The sequence below is a fragment of the Macrotis lagotis genome, chromosome 1, assembly GCF_037893015.1.
Source record: "Macrotis lagotis isolate mMagLag1 chromosome 1, bilby.v1.9.chrom.fasta, whole genome shotgun sequence".
Lineage (NCBI taxonomy): Eukaryota > Metazoa > Chordata > Mammalia > Peramelemorphia > Peramelidae > Macrotis > Macrotis lagotis.
Window position 1 is genome coordinate 217,205,651 of NC_133658.1, and position 19,342 is coordinate 217,224,992.

The following is a 19,342-nucleotide window of genomic DNA, read 5'->3' on the forward strand; positions in this document are numbered from 1 at the left end:
GAAGTTGTAGAATGCACATTAGTTAGCCACACTCTGGCCAACCATTTTGACAGACTGGCCAAACCAGGTTCAGGATAATTGAGGAGTCTCCAATCTGTCAGAATGTGTTTCAAAGGCCATGAAGGCACCTAAAGCAGGCATGGTGGAACCCTTAGAGCTTGGGTTAGATACAGAAAATGCCAGTGTCATCCGCTGCAACTCAAGTCATTATCAGTTGCCTTGACTGTGTCCTGCCACTGGTCTGTGATTACTCTGGAATTGAGTGAGATCTACAACTTCACACTACTCTACCTTACTTAAACCTAATTTACCCACAAATCAAAAGACCTCACCCATATCATTTTACCATTTTTACCATCTCAAAGCCATGTGGTGACAGACAAGTGATGAAATGGCGAGTGTGGAAACATTGGGAGCTGTAGTCACAACCCTGCTAATAGACAGCACAGGTCACAGGGTTATTTTTTTCACTGGAAGCAGCAATGGGAGTCAGCAACCCCCTGTGTTGCTGAGTAGCCTTTTAAGATTTAATGCTGTTCACCTGCTCATGTTGAAGAAAAGGCTAGAAAAGGTAACCTAAAAATTGTCTGCTTACCCAACACTGATCTGATTATCTTGGCAGGCTGGTATCTCCCCCTGTGGTTGAAACAAAAGATGATTCCACTCACCATCAGTACATGGAATGTGTGCACATCCATAGACAACACAAGATCCAATATAAATGAAATATGAACCACTCTTTTTGCTAGTAGCCCTGGATGAAACAAGGCTGGCAAACAGATCAGTTTATTAAAATCAGATCTGGATGCACATTTTTTCTGGAGTGGCCATAGTGAAGGGGAGCACCTGCAGCTGGTGGAGGTTTTGCAATTATAACTAAGTCAGCAAGTTCATATGCCTGCCACAAGGAGTGGTACCACAACAGACCATGACTGCCACTTGCAGAAGAATGCCATTGCCACCACCATCAGTAACTATTGTCCCAACATAAAGAACCTTGAGGAGATCAAATAAAAATTTTATAAAGCCCTGGAGATCTTTAACATCAATATGCTAGGAGAGGATAAATTTATAATTCTGGGTGACTTTAATGCTAGAGTAGGCTCAGACTGCTAGACATGGCAGGGATTCCTTGGGAGGAATGGAGTTGAAAACAGTAGCAACAATAGTCACTTAGCACTGGAGAATTGTGCATCTCATGACCTCATTACCAACACTGTCTTTCATTAACCTAAATGCAATAAAACTTCATGGACAGCAAACACTGGCATTTAATAGACTATGTGATTAGAAGAAAAAGAGACAGATCAGATAGGAAAGTGACATAGTCAGTGGTGTGGTGCAGTGTTGAAATGATCATAGACATCCTCTTGTTTGCATTCAGCAAAAGTGGCAGTCTCAAGGCAAAATAACTATCAGAAGAATTGTCAGCAGATTAAAGTTTTCTCTAAGAAGCTATTCTTGCTAACTTGGATGGTAAGTAGAGCCAACCTACAGTTGGCAAGAGTGGAATAGAAAAGGAGTGGCCAACTTTCAGAGATTTGGTGTGCAACACTGCATTTGCTCATCTGGGTCAGAACTCTCATAAATGTCAAGACTGGTTTGACAGAAATGATTCGGAAATTCAGAGGTTGAAAAACAAAAACTCCACAGGGTTTAGGGTTTATTGGTAGGATAGTTTGTTTAGTTCATCCATCTCTAAGAAAGTAAGATTTAATTCCATCAAAAGTAAAGTACAAGGGAAGTTTAGAGAGATGCAGGATTCTTGACTCAGTATGAAGGCAGATGAAATTCAATTTTAGGCTGATAGTAACAATCTAAAGTGCTTTTTGAAGCCCTGAAGGCTAGTTATAGACCAAAGACATAAGGTTCATCTCAACTACTCAGTGCTGATGGAGCCACATTGTTTAGTGATAGGGCTATGATCCTCGAGAGATGGGCTGAACACTTTCACAGTGTTCTCAACCAACCATCATCAATCAATGATAGAATCATTCCCTAGCTGAAGTTCCAATTGAAGAAATTTTGAATACCATTAAGTTCCTTTTGTGTGACAAAGAACCTGGTGCTGAAAAGACTGACTGAAATTTTCCAGGTTATATGGCATGATGAGGTTATTACTGAGAAATTTAAGGATACCCCATTGTCCATCTCTTAAAGGTAAAGGAAATAGATTGTCCTGTGACAATCCCAGGGGTAGTTGTCTCTAAGTCACTACTGGCAAGGTTCTTGCCAGAGTTCTTCCTTCCTTCATTTGGAAGACCATCATTTACCTGAAGGTCATTGTGGCTTCAGAAAGGGCTGAAGAACAATCAATATGGGATTTGCTACCCAACAGGAGAAATTCCAGGAGCAAAAAAGAGTTCTGTATGTTTGTAGATCTGACCAAGGCCTTTCATATTTCCAGTTGCAAGGACTTATGGAAAATTATGTCAAATTTTGGTTGTCCAGAGACGTTATACATCAACTTCATGACAGCAAGTTTGCCCAGGTTCTGGATAGTGGACAAGGTTCTTGAAATTTTCCAGTCACCAGTGGAGTGAAACAAGGATATGTCCTTGCTCCCATGCTTTTTAACATGATGTGTTCAGTCAAGTTATCAAACACCTTTACTGAGGCTGAGCACAGCAAAAAAGGTCAGTTATCGTACTGATGATAAATTCTTCAACTTGAAAAAGCCAAGACCAAAGTAAAGGGAGTGTTGGTACATGATCTTCTGTTTGCGGATAACAGTGCACTCAATGCAGCCTCTGAAGCTGAGGTGCAACAAAATATGGATCAATTCCCTGCTGCTTGTGCTACTTTTGGCCTAACAAGAAAACAGCACCACACCATCCACATGTGGAGCCATCCATTACAGCCAATAGAGTAGAGACAAATTCACTTACGTTGGTGGTGCCCTTTCCAGGGAGGTACACATTGACAATGAGCTTGACACTGGCATTGACAGAACTAGCTTAGTATTTGGGAAGCTCTGAAAGAAAGTGTGGGAGCGAAGTATTAGACTGACTACCAAACTGAAGATCTACAGAGCATTGTGCTGATCTCATTGCTATTTGCCTATGAAACCTGGACAGTCTACCAGTTCCATGTCAGGAAACTGAATTGCTTCCATTTAAATTGTCTTAGGAAGAGTCTGAAGATCATCTGGTAGAAGATACCAGACACTGAGGTCCTTTCTTGATCTAAACTGCCAAACTAAATTCTAATGAAGAGAGTTTGAACTATCTGCCAACTCTGATGAGCTGACCACTTTGTTCCAAAGCTAAACATGCACTTGCTAAAAAGACTACTTTATGGAAAACTCACAGAAGATGAGGGCTCACATGTGGTCAGGAAAAGCAATATAAGGACACTATCAAGGTCTCTCTTAAGAACTTTGGAATTGATTGCATGACATGGGAGATCCTGGCACAGGATCACCCAGAATGGCATGCCCTTATTAGAGGGTGTGCTGCACTCTATGAGTAAGGGAATTGAAGTAGCTCAAAGGAAATGTGAGATGTGAAAATTCAAAGAACTCATCATGGTGTTCACATGGACTGTTTCTGTCTAACTTGTGGTTTGATCGGCCACAGTCAAATACATTGTAACCTGACTCTAACATAGTTATGTCATTTTAGTCCTCTTGAGAATAGATGACAACCAACCAATCACATATATTAAACTACTAGCTCTGGTATGGTTCTGCCACCTGTAGGCTTTCTAGAGACCTTTGTCTCAGGGTTCCTTCAAGATGTATTCTTTTCATAATAGTACTAGAGTATTTTAATTTCTAATATGATAAAGATTGATAGCTATAACCCACACTATCAAAAGCTCTTAGCAAGAGTACATGATTATTTTTTAAGCATATAAAAGGGTCATGGTATTTGTTATTGCTGTTCATCTTTATTCTTGAAAAGGACCAACTGACTTGCAAGTGAAGTGAATATAAGTTCCAAAAAGTTTGAAAAATATTATATGCTTTAACTAAAAAGACCATGTATCTTGCCCTTGAGCTTTGCAAAAGATCCAGTAAGAAAGCATTAAAAGTTTGAAAAACTATTTGTTAATACACAGTGAACTAGGGAAAGAATCTGAAATAAAGTCCTAGGAATTAAACCAGTCCCTTGGATATGAACAAATTTTAGGTGTTATATATGAAGCAGAAACTCTTGACTAATTAAGTGCAGTACCCACAGACACCACAAAGGGACACTGCTGCATCACTCCAGGGCATCACCAAAATGAAGTGTTGCAAATACAAATGCTGCAGAGAGTGGGGAGGGGAGAATTGAGTTAGGAAATGAGGAAGAGAGGTCTGTAATCTCAAGGAAGCCACAATCTCAGGTATGCCTTGAAAGTCTCTGTCAGTCAATAAATATTTATTAAATGTCTATTATATTCCAGGAATTCAAATTATGTGATGCAAGACCTTCATTTTACAAATGAAAAAACTGAGGTCCAGAGACAGAAAGGGATTTGTTTACATTTGCATAAATCATCACCTTGGTTTTATTTGGGCATAGTCAAATAAATTATTTGACTGCTCTGTATGCTTGTAATGTTTGTTGTTCATTCTCAAAGAAGACCACAACATCAGGTAAGTGATGCCTTAACAAGCACATGAATTGAATTTGAGCAAGGTGGAGTTGTGCTAAGTCACTTTCTCCACTTTCTCCTCCAGAATCATCTGGATTCAGTGACCAGATATGAGTCAGGTCTATTGGAGATGGCCCTGGATGCAAGGCAATCAGGCTTAAGTGACTTGCCCAAGGTCACACAGCTAGCAATTGTCAAATGCCTGAGGTAGGATTGGAACTCCCATTCTCCTAACTCCAAGGTCAGTGCACCACCAAGCTGCCCTTTCTGTATGGGTTCCTATGAATACCTTGGATTTTATTCATTTTCTCCTGGGGTAAAGTAAAGATTGTCTCATACACAATTCTCAGAATGTATCCTCTTACCCACTGTTGGAAAGACCTACACATGGCCATTCCTAAACTCTTTTTAAGATATTTTGCTCAGAGCTTTACTGTGGAGTCATGAGTCAAATAGAGATAATGACTTCCTTGGAGTCAGTTCCAAAGTTGAATCTGGGTAGGTTTGTGTTTGTCCTGGAGGGGCCCAAAGGTATAAGTTAACACTAAGAGAAATTCATGGTTATGAAGAGAACTGAATTTGTCTTGTGTAAAGCAAAACATGATATCTTTTCTAACTTGCAATGGGTTCGTGAGCAAGTCTAGATTCCTCCATTTATCATCCAGATGAATGTAGCAATAATCATCCTTTTCTTTTTTGCTAGTTAATAGGATTAAGTGATTTGCCCAAAGTCATACAACTAGATAATTATTAAGTGTCTGAGGTCACATTTGAACTCAGGTCCTCCTGACTCCAGAGCCAGGGCTCTATCCATTGTGCCATCTAGTTGCCCCAGCAAAACCATCTTGATTTTTAAAATGCTATTTTTAAAAAAGCAAAACCAAAAACAAACCATGAGAAAACTCCTAAGGCACTTTTCCAACACCAGCTGCTCAAAAAATATCACATTAATTCTGTTTCTGGCAAAGATGCACAATGGGCAACCCAGTTTTGTTTTGTTGTTGTTGTTATTTTTTTGATGTTGATGAGATAGTTACTTCACTTTAGCTCAATAAACAATTATCAAACCCCTACTACATATAAGGATCTATTCTTGGTTCAAATTTTTTTAATCCCATAATCTCTACCTCCAAGGAGTTTACAATCTACTCAGCAATGTAGATGAGTGTCACTCTCATTAGAGAATTAACCTCAAATCTCCTAATTACCTACAATGCCCCATTAACCCTCCAAGGACACTGAGCTCACACAAATCACATTCACCTTTGAAGTGGATCCCAAGGGATCACTAACTTTCTTTGGCTCATGCTTCAACTCCAAAGTAAACCTCTGGGGAAATCTTTGACATAGAGCTTAGGTATGACTCATGTGTAGGTTTCCCCAGAAATGGGTAATAGTGTTCATTATGTGTATTGTGTATGGGACAAGTTTTATTTCTTCCAGCAGTGGAAGTGTGTAAGATTCAATAGACAAGAGTTCATGACGGTCCCCATCACCAACAAGTTAAAGATATTTTGGGAAGCTGCTGAACAAACATTCCCCAGTCACCTCAGTCCTGCACTATCTGAGGAGCTCATAGCAATAGAGTTATAGAATTGCCAAGATCCAGATTCCTTGCTCCTGCCCTCCTTTCCCTTGTGGAACCCTCCCCTCCCTTCAGTTCTCTCAACCACCATGACTCCACGACTAGACTTTAGTCCTTCAACTTCAGGGTGATACTCTTTTGGCACTCTTCTTCCTTTAAAGAGGAAGAAAATCTCTTTCTAGGTCTGGTTACCCAGACTCTCCAACTCTAGAAATCTTAAATTTACATCATAGAAAGTCCATTCTCAGAAGCTTTATTCTCTGACCTATACTCAGGAAAGGAATCAGAAAAGTAGAAGAACAGGGCCAGGAATATAGCAATAATCATAAATACAGGAAATTCATTTTCAGTATTGGCATGTTTCTTTTTTTCTTTTATTTATTTTTTTAAAGCTTTTTATTTATTTTGAGTTTTACAATTTTCCCCTGTAATCTTATTTCTCTCCCCCCACCCCCCACAGAAGATAATCTGCCAGTCTATACATTGTTTCCATGTTGTACATTGATCCAAACTGAGTGTGATGAGAGAGAAATCATATCCTTAAGGAAGAAACATAAAGTATAAGAGATAGCAAGATCAGACAATAAGATAACAGGTTTTTTCCCCTAAATTAAAGGTAATAGTCCTTGGTCTTTGTTCAGACTCCACAATTCTTTCTCTGGATACAGATAGTATTCTCCTTTGCAGACAGCCCAAATTGTCCCTGGTTGTTGGAATGAGCGAGTCCATCAGGGTTGATCTTTGCCCCCATGTTGCTGTTAGGGTATACTGTGTTTTTCTGGTTCTGCTCATCTCACTCAGTATCAGTTCATGCAAATCCCTCTAGGTTTCCCTGAAATTTCGTCCCTCCTGGTTTCTAATAGAACAATAGTGTTCCATGACATACATATACCCCAGTTTGCTAAGCCATTCCCCAATTGAGGGACATTTACTTGATTTCCAATTCTTTGAGACCACAAACAGGGCTGCTATGATTATTTTTGTACAAGTGATAATTTTACTCTTTTTCATCATTTCTTCAGGGTATAGACCCAGTAGTGGTATTGCTGGATCAAAGGGTATGCACATTTTTTGTTGCCCTTTGAGTGTAGTTCCAAATTTCTCTCTAGAAAGGTTGGATGAGTTCATAGTTCCACCAACAATGGCATATATTTCTTACAAATTGCTATTACTGCTGGAGTAGGGATAGGGAATGGAACTAGTAATCCCATTCCCTCTTCCTACAAAACTCCAGATTAGAAATCCAAAGAGAGCAACAATGAGAAGCATTTATTGTCTACTAGGTTCCAGGCACCAAAGCACTGGGATTTGAAAAAATGACAAAATGTAGTCTCTGCTCTCATGGAGAAAGCAAGAAAAAAGGAAGAAGACTAATCTAGTGAGCTCCTTATTTTCACAGATCTTGGTGGAAAGGGCCAAATCTTATGACATTCCAGTATGTTGCCCATCAATCTGTATCGAGATGGTCCCAGTAACTAGAAACTAATCAGAGGCATTTCCTGTCTCCTCTCAGCAGGATGCTACACAAGTTTGCCTCTGCTTTTGAGACAAAAATCTTTTTTTAACTACTTCAGGTTAATTGGGAAAATTTTTATCAGATTGATCAGATCCTACCCCCCCACACACACACACACAGACACTTCTCTAGGTTCTCAAACTTCAATTCCTTCTCCTTCCTAATAGAATACAAGTTTTCAGGAATCTCATTTTCTTCTCAACTGAAAGAATTTGATATTGATCAGATACTCTTGCATTACTAGTTATCTTTTCTTGTATGCATTCTGTCTCCTTCCTGTGGACTTCTTTGTACCTCCATAGCCTCAGCATTGTGCTGGTAATGTAACAGGTATGCAATATATGAGGTATAGATTATGTTCAAGGAAGACTAATACCTCAGGTGTGAGAGCTGCTGAGCCCTTTTCAGGACTATTTTTCACCTTTGATGTCTACCTGAGTCACCTAACTCTCACCTATGGATCAAAGAAGCCATAGCATACACAGTGGCCGCACCCAGTAAACAATTTTGGCAGATGAGCTATACCAGATTGAGGGCAACCAAAGGGGGTCTCAAACCCATTGTTGAATTAGGGAGGTATCTACCCCAAGCATGTGAAGATTTCCCCTGGTAGAATGGTCAGGTAAGAATAATTTGTTCAAATTGCCATGTAAGCAACTGAAGCAGGCACCGTGGAGCACTTAGAGCTTGGCTGGACATTGAAGTCAACAAGGTCATCCTCTGTATCTATAGCCATCAGCAGTTGTCTTGACTCTGTCTAGTCACTAGACTATGATGACTCTGGAAGAGAGAGTGAAGTTAATAACAGTGCGAGATTCTGCCTCAGTTAAATCCAAGGAAGGAAGGAAGGAAGGAAGGAAGGAAGGAAGGAAGGAAGGAAGGAAGGAAGGAAGGAAGGAAGGAAGGAAAGAAGGAAGGAAGGAAACAATAGAAAAGAAGGAAGGAAAGAAGGCTGGAAGGAAGGAGAGGCAGAAGGAAGGAATAAATAAAGGAATGAAGGAAGAAAGGAAGGAAAATAGTTAAGGGCTTGGGTGAAGTAGAAGAAGGAAAATGGAGAAACCAGCTCTTGTGTGAGTTAAGCCAGGAAAAGCAAATCCCTAATTTGAATTTCTGACCTTTCTACTAAGCACACCTTGACTGTGGGGCAGATGCTGACATCAGCATACACACTCCTATTGTTGACTGCCTTTGGTACAGAATGATCCGGGGAGGGGTGTGGGTGTCAAGATCATTCATTCTCAGCTGAGATACACTGGCCCCCAGGGAGGAAGGCAGTAGCTGTTTAGCAACTTGAGAGTAGCAATACATCATATTTTAATGATGATCATTCTGTTTCTCAAGCTTTTGGAAACTGATGGGTGTTACTAAGCCAAAAACCAGCTCATTAAATGTTTTCCAATTTGTCTCACATGAGACAAAATGACTATAGAGATGGAAAGGGAGACCTCAAAGGTCATCTAGGATAACATTTTCTGAACAGGAATTCCCTAAAATATTCTCAGTGAGTTGTTATTCAGATTCTACTAAAAAAAAATTACATAATTTGGAAACTATGGCCTCTGAGGTAACCCATTCCACTTAAAGTCAGTTCTCTTTGTTAGGGAGTTTTTCCTTATCTAGAGTTGAAATAAGCCTCTCAATAACCTCTACACTTTGTTGCCAGTTCTGTCCTCTAGGACCAAGCAAAATCATTCTAATCCCTTTAATACTGCACAATTCTTCAAATAATCAGGATAGAATTATCTTGTCTCTCACTAAGCCTTCTCTTCTCCTTTCTATACCTGTTATTTCAACTGATGGTTTTATGGCAGTTTTCTTCTATTCCTATTTATACTATATTGGTGCCATGATCCATTTTATCAAGGTCCTTTCTAAACTATAGGGTCTCAAACAGTACTCCAAATTGGTCTGATCACAGCAGAATAGAACAAGGTTCATAATCTTTCCTGTTCTGGACACCTACTCAGTCTTAGTTTGTATTAACTTTTTTTTGACTGCATCTAACTACTAATTTACATTAAGTTTATATGAGGTCTTTTTCAAATGTGCTATACTCTAGTCACATCCTGAAATTATACTAAAATTGTTTGAACCTATAAAGAACTTGACATTCATTTTTTTTGCAAGGCAGTGGGGTTAAGTGACTTGCCCAAGGCCACACAGCTAGGTAAGTATTAAGTGTCTGAGGCAGGATTTGAACCCAGGTACTCCCGACTCCAGGGCTGGTGCTCTACCTACTGCACGACCTAGCTGCCCCTTCACATTTATTTCTAACAAATTTCATTTCTCCCATAATATTACCCTTATAATTCTAACATACTGAGAACTTTTTAGTGCTTTATTAAGTTTTTGAACTTTGATGACTATTATTGTGTAAAATACCAACACTAAAAGAAGGCTGACAAATTTTTATTCTAATTAGATGCTAGAAAGGCTTTGTGACATAGCGGAGAGAGGGCTTGTCTGAGTCATTGGAAATAGATTTAAAGCTTAAAGGAGTCTAAGAATCATCTAAGCCTACTCCCTTATTTTATAGATGAGGAAACTGAAGTCCAGAGAAGCAGGATGACCTAAATTCAGGTCCTTTCTCTGACACAATCTAACTTTTAGTTAGCCAAATCATTTAATTTTTCAATGCCCCAGACTTTCTCTTAAGACTAACCTGAAGGGGCGACTAGGTGGTGCATTGGATAGAGCACCAGCCCTGGAGTCAGGAGTACCTGGGTTCAAATGTGGCCTCAGACACTTAATAATTACCTAGCTGTGTGGCCTTGGGCAAGTCACTTAACCCCATTTGCCTTGCAAAATACCTTAAAAAAAAAAAAAAAAAGACTAACCTGAACTCAGAGTTCATCAATTCTCTCTCTAGAGATGAATAACATTTTTCATCGAAAGTCCTTTGGAATAGTCTTGGATCATTTTATTGATCAGAGAAGCCAAATCTTTCACATTTGATCATTGTGACAATATTCCTATCACTACATACAATGTTCTGGTTTTGCTCGCTTTTTGTATCAATTCAAATAAGCTTTCCCAGGTTTCTCTAAAACTATCTTCATCATTTCTTAAAGAACAATAATATTCCATCACAAATCATATATCACAACTTGTTCTGCCATTCTCCAGTTGAAGGGCATCCCCTCAATCTCTAATTCTTTGCCACTTTTCCTTTTTTTTCTTTGATTTTTTTGGGACATACATCTTGTATTGGTATCACTGGGGCAAAAGTTATGCACAGTTTTATAGCCCTTTGAATGTGGCTCTAAGTTATTCTCCAGAATGATTGGACTAGCTCATAATTCCACATACAGTACGTTAGTATGCTTTATATAACATTTTAAAGTTTGAAAGGTACTTTACAAATATCTCAGTTTCTCCTTGCGATAACTTTGAGAAGTAGGTAACATTATTATCTGCAGTTTACAAATGAGGAAACTAAGACAAACAGAGGTTAAGTGACTTACCCAGAGTCACACACCAGTAAGGGTTGAGGGTAGAATGGAACTTAGTTTATTTTGATTCCAGTCCCAGTGCTCTAGCCTCTCTGAATCTGTAAAATAAGATGTTACATCAAATAACCTCCAAATGGCCTGAATTGTGACTGATGAGTCCTGCCTGATAAGGCAGTACCTATGAGATGCTATGAGTGATAAGTTGTGGACTCTGTAAAGTTTGTTTCCAGAGGAGACTTGAATAAGGTGGTTTGATCCCTGGAGCTTTTGTCAGGGAGTCCTGCTTGACCAAGCTCACTCAGAGATGTGGCCTGTGAGTCCTGGATGGGGTGGGGATTAGGAAGGGGTCTGAGTCATGAATTCTGTGGGAGAAGGTAAGCTCCTTGAGGGCCGAGACTATCACTAGTGCCTATCACAGTATTTGATTAACTATTTATTGGATGATCTTCTAAAGTCTCTTCTACATAGGATCGAGCAGAACTGAAATGAGAACTGAATCAGACTGAAGAGGACCTCAGAGAGCCAACCCTCTCATTTTATCCTTGAGGAAAGTGATGCTCAGACAGGTTAAGAAATTTTCAAAAATTCACATAGGTATACTGTGGCAAAAAGTAAGATTTGAACTCAAGTCCTCTAACTCTAGATCCAGTGTACACTAGATCTAGATCCTTTGGTGTACACTGCCTCCCAATGTTCCATATCATTAGAATTCTATGCAGACTAAAATTTACAATCTATTCTTCCATTTCTTTTATTCTTCTCCAGATTGCACTCCTGATTGATCTCCTTCACAATGTCTTCTCTACCATGTCATAGGAAACCTCTTCACCTCAAATTTCCCTCTTCTTTCCCACTATTTTTCACCCTGAAAGTGCCCTCTGCTCTTTTGTTCTCTCCCTCTGATTGGCTGCTTCCTCCCAGAAATCTCCATTTTTAAGGAAGATGTCCAAGCCAACCCCTGCCTTCATTCCTTTCCAGGATAACCTCCTGACTTTGTGACCTTCTCTACCATTTCCCTGTTCTGAATTCCTTTGTTTCTTTGTTTCTTCCCAAATTCATCTTTTCAGCTTCCCCCCAAAGATTATCTTCCCCCATTAAAATGTAAGCTCCTTGAGGCCTGTATTTGTATCTGCATTCCCAGGATAGGGTCTGGGATATCATAAGTACTTAATAAATAAAAGTTTACTTAAGCAAAAATTTTTTTATTAATTTGGGTCTGCCGCTAACCAAAAATTTAAAACACTTTGAAAAATATCTCTCAATATATTACTGTGGAGTCTAGCAAAACAAATTCACATTATTTATATCTGAAAATGAATATCTCATTATATTTATCTTATCTCTGCCAGGAGGTAAGTGACATGTTTCTTTTTCAGTATTTTGGATGTGTGCTTAGTCATTGCACTGATGCTCCCAGAGAAATTCAAAGTTGTTTCTCTCTGAAATGTTAACATTGTATAAATTGCTCTCCTATTTCTGCTCTGCATCATTTCTTAAAGGTCTTTCCAATTTCCTCTGAAATTATCCATTTTATAATTTCTTACGGCATTTAATTTCACATTATTCTATTACAGTGATGGAAGATAGGTGGTTTGGTAGGGTTGTTTTGTTTTTGCCTGTGTAGATTATGTGTGCCCACATGGCTCTTTCTAGATGTGACTCACAGGAAGGCAAGAACAGATATTTCTAGCATCTCTTCCTCTCATAGTTCCTCCAAGGGAGATTTTGATTCTGGCCAAGAGGGAAAACAAATGATTGGAATCAGATTGGTCATTCTGGTCTCCTCAGAGAGAAGGTGGACTTTCTAGAATTGTGTTTATCTGCTTTCTTAAATATTGCTGGTTTAGAGTTAGTAAACTTCTGATTGCTATAAAGGAAAGGGGAGCCTCAAATTATGTATCCAAGGCTAGGCTTCCTTCCCACCAAATACCAGTATTCATTTAGCAAATAGCAAGGAAAATCTATTTAAATGAGTCAATAGCAAAACAGAAATCAGAGAATTTATATCTTTGGATCTGAGACAACTTTGCTCAACCAAAAGAAACAGTCTCAGATCTCACCCAAGACCTGGACCTAGAAAGTAGGAGGTTTGAATTAATGGTCCTTCCATGTAATAAAAAGAGGTTACCCCAGAAGCTAGCCCTTTTGGAACTAGACTCAGAAATGCTCAAAGAAAAGCAGATTCAGTTAGTTTGTGTGCTGGAGAGGCAGCATCAGAGGCAAAGGAGAGACTTCATTGCTTGAGTTCCAGGTGTCACCATAGGAGCAGGCTGTCAGCACTACTGGAGCCCAGAAGAAAGTGTGGAGAATTGGAGACAAAGGGAGCCCTGGAGCTCTACTGGGTTATCAGGCTGTGAAATGAAGTTACTTAGATATTTTTGAGCAGGAATGGCTCTAAGAAAACACAGGCAGGAGCAAGTAGGAGGTAAGGTGGATAGAGCAATAATGGTCTTGGAGTCTGGAGGACCTGAGTTCAAATTTGACCTTGGGAACTTAATTCTTACTAGCTGAGTGACCTCACTCATCCCCATTACTTCAAAGAGAAAACCCACAGAAAGCACTTTAAAAAAATATGGCAACTTTTACTGCCTGTGAAACAGTAGATTAGCTTAATGAAATATTAAGAAGTATTAACAATTTTGTTCCTGAAGTTAACTGTTTAGTTGTTTAAAAAAATTCCTCAAGAATAGTATAATTGAAGATATTAAAGGAAGATAGGGAATTAAAATAAGAATATTATAACAACTATCAATTATTCAGATTTCCTAGAATTTTTCCAATTAAAATTGTGCCATGCTATCTTCCAGAATTGGGAAAAAAAACAGTTTAAAGAATATTTCTTGGGGTGGCTAGGTGGTGTAGTAGATAAAGCACCGGCCCTGGAGTCAGGAGTACATGGGTTCAAATCTGGTCTCAAACACTTAATAATTACCTAGCCGTGTGGCCTTGGGCAAGCCACTTAACACCGTTTGCCTTGCAAAAAACCTAAAAAAAAAGAATATTTCTTCTTCTCTTTCTTTTTTATTGATATTTTATTTTATTTTTCTAATTATATGCTTTGAAAGTTTTTCAACATTCATCCACTTGCATATTTACATTTTTCTACTATCCTCACTTCCCACTCCCCTCAGCAGAAAACAATCTAGTAAAAGTTGTACAAGTTCATTTATGTTTAACATGTTCACATATTAGTCATTTTGTGTGTGAGAAATTAGGACTAAGGGAAAAGAAAGAAAATCATGGGATAAGAAAGAAAAACATAAGAGAAGTTTTTAAAAAGTGAATATAGCATTCATTCAGATTTTGTGGGGTTGCTTTTTGTTTGTTTCATTTTGTTTTCCTCTGAATGTGGTTGGTGATGTCCACAACAGGTCTCCCAGGATTGTCCTAGATCTCTGAACTGCTGAGAGGAATTGCATCCCTCATATTGGTCAGCATCATGTACAATGTTCTCTTGATTCTGCTCCCTTTGCTCAGCATCAGTTCATGTAATTCTTTCCATGCTTCTCTAAAAAAATCATTCATGATTTCCTATAGAAGAAATAGTACTCCATAATAATTATATATCATAATTTGTTCAGCCATTCCTCAAATGATGGGCATTCCCTCAATTTCCAATTGGAGAATATTTCTAAAGAGAAAAAAAAGTATCTTTAAGAATGGTGCTTATTGAATTGGAAATTAAGTAAATGCCCTTTGGGGAATGGCTTAGCAAACTGTGGTATATGTATGTCATGGAACACTATTTGTTCTATTAGAAACCAGGAGGGATGGGAATTCAGGGAAGCCTGGAGGGATTTGCATGAAATGATGCTAAGTGAGATGAGCAGAACCAGAAAAACATTGTACACCCTAACAGCAACATGGGGGTGATGAGCAACTTTGATGGACTTGTTCATTCCATCAGTGCAACAATCAGAGACAATTTAGCACTGTCTGCAATGGAGAATACCACTTGTATTCAGAGAAACAACTGTGGAATTTGAAAAAAGACCAAGGAAAAACTGATATCTTACTTTCTGATCTTGCTATCTTTTATACTTTATGTTTCTTTCTTAAGGATATGATTTCTCTCTCTCATCGCACTCAATTTGGATCAATGTGTACCATGGAAACAATGTAAAGACTGACAAATTGCCTTTGTGGGGGGGAAGTAAGATTAGGGGGAAAATTGTAAAACTCAAAATAAATAAAATCTTAAAAAAAAAGAAAGGTACTTATCTCATAGAATTCCTAAAAAGCATATCAATTGGAAAATACAGAAAACATTAGAAATGAAAATAGAGATGAAAATAAAGAAAATTCAAAAAGAAGAAAAGAAAATAAACCAAGAATATATTGAAGAAATTTGGTGACATTCTGATGCACTTACAAACCATTTTAGGTGTGCCATCTTTAGGAGTCTTGGTTTCAATACAAGTAATACCTCAGAATGTAATATATAACAAGATTAATACAAGCAAACATGGAGTAGCTGCATTGCAAAACAAAGCAGATGACCTTCCCCACTGGGTATTATCTGCTATGCAGTATTTAGCAAATTGACCAAGAAATAATGACCTGAGTCAACTAACATACTAGATTTGAATGAGATGTATTCCAAGTCATTGCTGAATATTTTCTAAATTTCCTAGAATCAACACTTACCTTCAAATATTGAATTATTTTTAATATATTAGGTTTATTACAACTTCCTTTAGAGATATGCCATTGATGCCCTACAAATTTGATGCTTATTGTTTCCCCACCAAATCAGAGAAAGCTCCAACTTCCAATGAGAATGATTTCTTAGATGAGTCAGAATGTTGATATACCAAAACCTCATGATACAATGGGAACAAGATCCCTAATGATACATTTTCCTGCTGTGTGCTATGCTTTATGATGTATCATCATCAAGAAACTCCTCAAGTGCCATCCCACTTATAGTCCTTGGAGAAGTACCTAAACTATCTGAGGAAGAGTCATATTGCATATGCTGGGGATGAAATGATTGTTGCTTTGCCAACTTACTTGCCCTGTAAGCAAATAAGCATCCAGTAATTTACTGACCAGGTTGCAATTGCACAACTTTTAGACAATATTATCAAAGATAAAAGTTTACTTCTAAAAGAATAAAAGAAAAAAATTAAAGCAGTTTCAGAAAAAATATCCTGCCATGTACCACACAAGATTGCCAACCAAAGAAAATGAAGTCACCCTGTTGGGCAACAAGTCAATAGTCAAACAACTAATGTTAATTTTAGGAAAGTCAAAGTTCCATAGCCTTAGGCAGTAACTGATTATCAGATGATATTAAATGAAACCATATAATGAAGAATATAAAGTTGGGCTTTTCCTGTCCTTTCCCAAAATTAGCATGCTACAGACACAGAAAGGTGCCAAGGTAATTAATGAGATGATTGCTCAGTGTTTAGTCTGGAAGATCACAATGAACCCAGTAGGTCTCAATGGAGAACAAATGAAGAATGAAAGCATGATTATTAACCAAAAGTATTCTGAGCATCTCATACAAATGACTGGAAAAGCTTTGCCATGTGTTGGAAGTTGATAAACTTGAAGGATGGCCAAAGATGCCTGAGCAGGAAGACTAACTCAGAATTCTTCAAAAAGAAAAGATTTAGCTACATGTGCTGTATGGACACATTGTGAGATGAAGTTCTAGGTGACTAAGGTTGTTAGTTAACCAATTAGTCCAAGCACAGCTTAGTGGAGAATGTTTATAAACTTGATAACATATATTTTACATTTTATACTCCTATTTTTCCATATTCTTTATATATTTATGTGTAATTGTTTAAAAGCTAAAAATACATTTTTACTTGGTTTTTGACACATTTTACTGTATTTTCCATCTGGTTGTTCAAGCAATGGAGATATCCTAGTTATTATTTTAAAGATACATAAGGTGCTTCCCTACCAAGAAGGGCAAGACGTTGACTCCATCTAGTCTTTTCTCCATTTGGACCCAGTTTGAGAAGAGTTTCTTTCATAGGTACAAACTCAGGGTCAGGGTTAGTACCAATGGATTTCTTTGTAAAATGCTCTACCTCCCTCATAGTACTGTGGTGAGGAAAGTTCTTTAGAAATTTTAACTCTTTAAGAAGGACAATGCATTGTTCACCCTGAAGAATTTAATGAATAACACTGAAATGAGGTTAGACAGTTGCTTATTCTGAGAGTCCTCTTGGTTTCCATAAATCATTGGATTATTTTCCAACTCCAATTTACTAATTTATTCTCCACTCTAAAAATTTGATTCTTTAAGTCAAAAAAAGAGCTGTATTGAGAAAATATGATCCATTCAGCTCCTCATTGGAATTTCATGATGTTGTAATTGTTAGCTAGCAATGTTTTATTTAACATGTTAACACCCTTAATCAAAAGTTTGGATAATTTTAAAGAGAAATGGTTTAGAAAAGTGCAAATTTTATCCAGATAATCTTGTCTCTAAGATTGTTGAACAAACTAAACCTAATTACATTTTAAGTATGTCAAAGCACTTTGTACACAAGTATTTTTGCTGTTTAAATGCATGTAATAATATGTTTGTGCTAATAATTAAAATGAAAATCATTATGTGGGGTTTTTCATAATAGTTTAATTTTAGTGTAGGGGTACTTATCTTTTTTTGTATCGTGGATCCCTTTGGCAATCAAGTGAAATCTTTGGACCCCTTCTCAGAAATTTTTGTTTTGATTTTTTTTAATGCATGAAGCAAAGTGCTTGGTGTGACACAGGGAGCAAATTATGTTGAAATAGAATTATAATTTTTGTTAAGTTCATAGATTTCAGGACAAGAAACAATGACAATACTTGGAGTCAAAATATCAAGATTCAAGTTCTATCTGTGATTCTTACTGTCTTTATGACCTAAGAAAAAGTCACTTCCCTTTCACCACTCCATGAAATTCTCTAAGATTAAAAGTTATAGATAAATTGCCAATATGATTTGTGGAGGCAGTTTTTCTATAGGGAGTTCCTCAGGCTAAGAAATCCACAGATTCTGAGACAGGAACTTTGGACCTCAGAAATAGGGGGAATACCTATGCCCTACTTTTTCCACCAATGTCTCAGCCATGATGCATCAGGTAAAATAATGAAGGTAAATTCACTATTATACCTGACTGACTAAATGCTAATTCATAGACAAATGAGTCAGTAACCGGGGACAAGGGAACTGAGAAGTGTGAAGGACATCTGCTTATCCTGCCCCACACATCCATTGATTCAATACACAAAACACAGTTTGAGGATACAAAATATAACCTTCGACTTGGGAAGCTTAAGTGCAACAGAAAACAAGATTGCCCTTCTGAATACTTCTCAGAGTCTCCTTCACCACCTGGTATTAGCAAGGAAAAGGAGAAATTTCCATCTGGACTCTGGCAAGGGGTATGCTCATGAATGTTTAACAACCAACTCTCTAAAATAAAAAGTCTGCTCAATGTATCATTAAACTTCAATTACTTTTCTTTTTAAAAAAATATGGTTAATGTGGAAATACATTTTACATGATTTCACATGTAGAATTTTTATATTGCATGCCTTCTTAATTGGTGGGGGAGGGACTAGAGGGAGGGAGAGAGTTTGGAACCCAAAATTTAAAAAAAAATAAAGGATATTATCACTCTTCAGGGTAGCTAAATGGTGGAGTGGATCAAGGGCCTGGTAATTCTGGGCAAGTTACTTATTCCTGTTTTCAGCCTTGGACACATTCTAGTTGAATACCCCCTAGGTAAGTCACTTAACTCTGGTTACCTCAGTTTCCTCATCTATAAAACGAGCTATAAAAGGAAGAGGCAAACTATTTTGGTATCTTTGCCAAGAAAATCCCAGGTGGGTCACAAAGAATCAGACATGCCTGAAATGACAACAACAAAAGTTACCTAGAACAAAGTCTTCCCTTCTCCAGGATCTGTTTCCTCATCTGAGAAATGAGAATAGACCCTATGCCATGTATTTCATGAGATTGTTAGGAATATAGGATACTGTACTTATTGGTATTCAGATTTGTCTGTCTCTTTGTGAATTGACAGAGCTACTGGAGTGGGTTGTCACGAGTTTTTCTAGCTCATTTTATAGATAAGGAAACTGAGACAACCAGGATTAAGTGACTTGCCCAGGGTCACACAATAAGTATCTAAGGCTGGATTAGAACTCCTCCAGAATTCCTGACTATACCCACTGAGTCACTTTGTTGCT

At 37.9% G+C, this 19,342-nt stretch overlaps 1 pseudogene; it reads left to right on the plus strand.

Annotated features, from left to right (window-relative positions):
• Positions 1-391: 391 nt before the first annotated feature.
• Positions 392-16,415, plus strand: LOC141521903 (DEP domain-containing protein 1A pseudogene; annotated as a pseudogene).
• Positions 16,416-19,342: the final 2,927 nt, after the last annotated feature.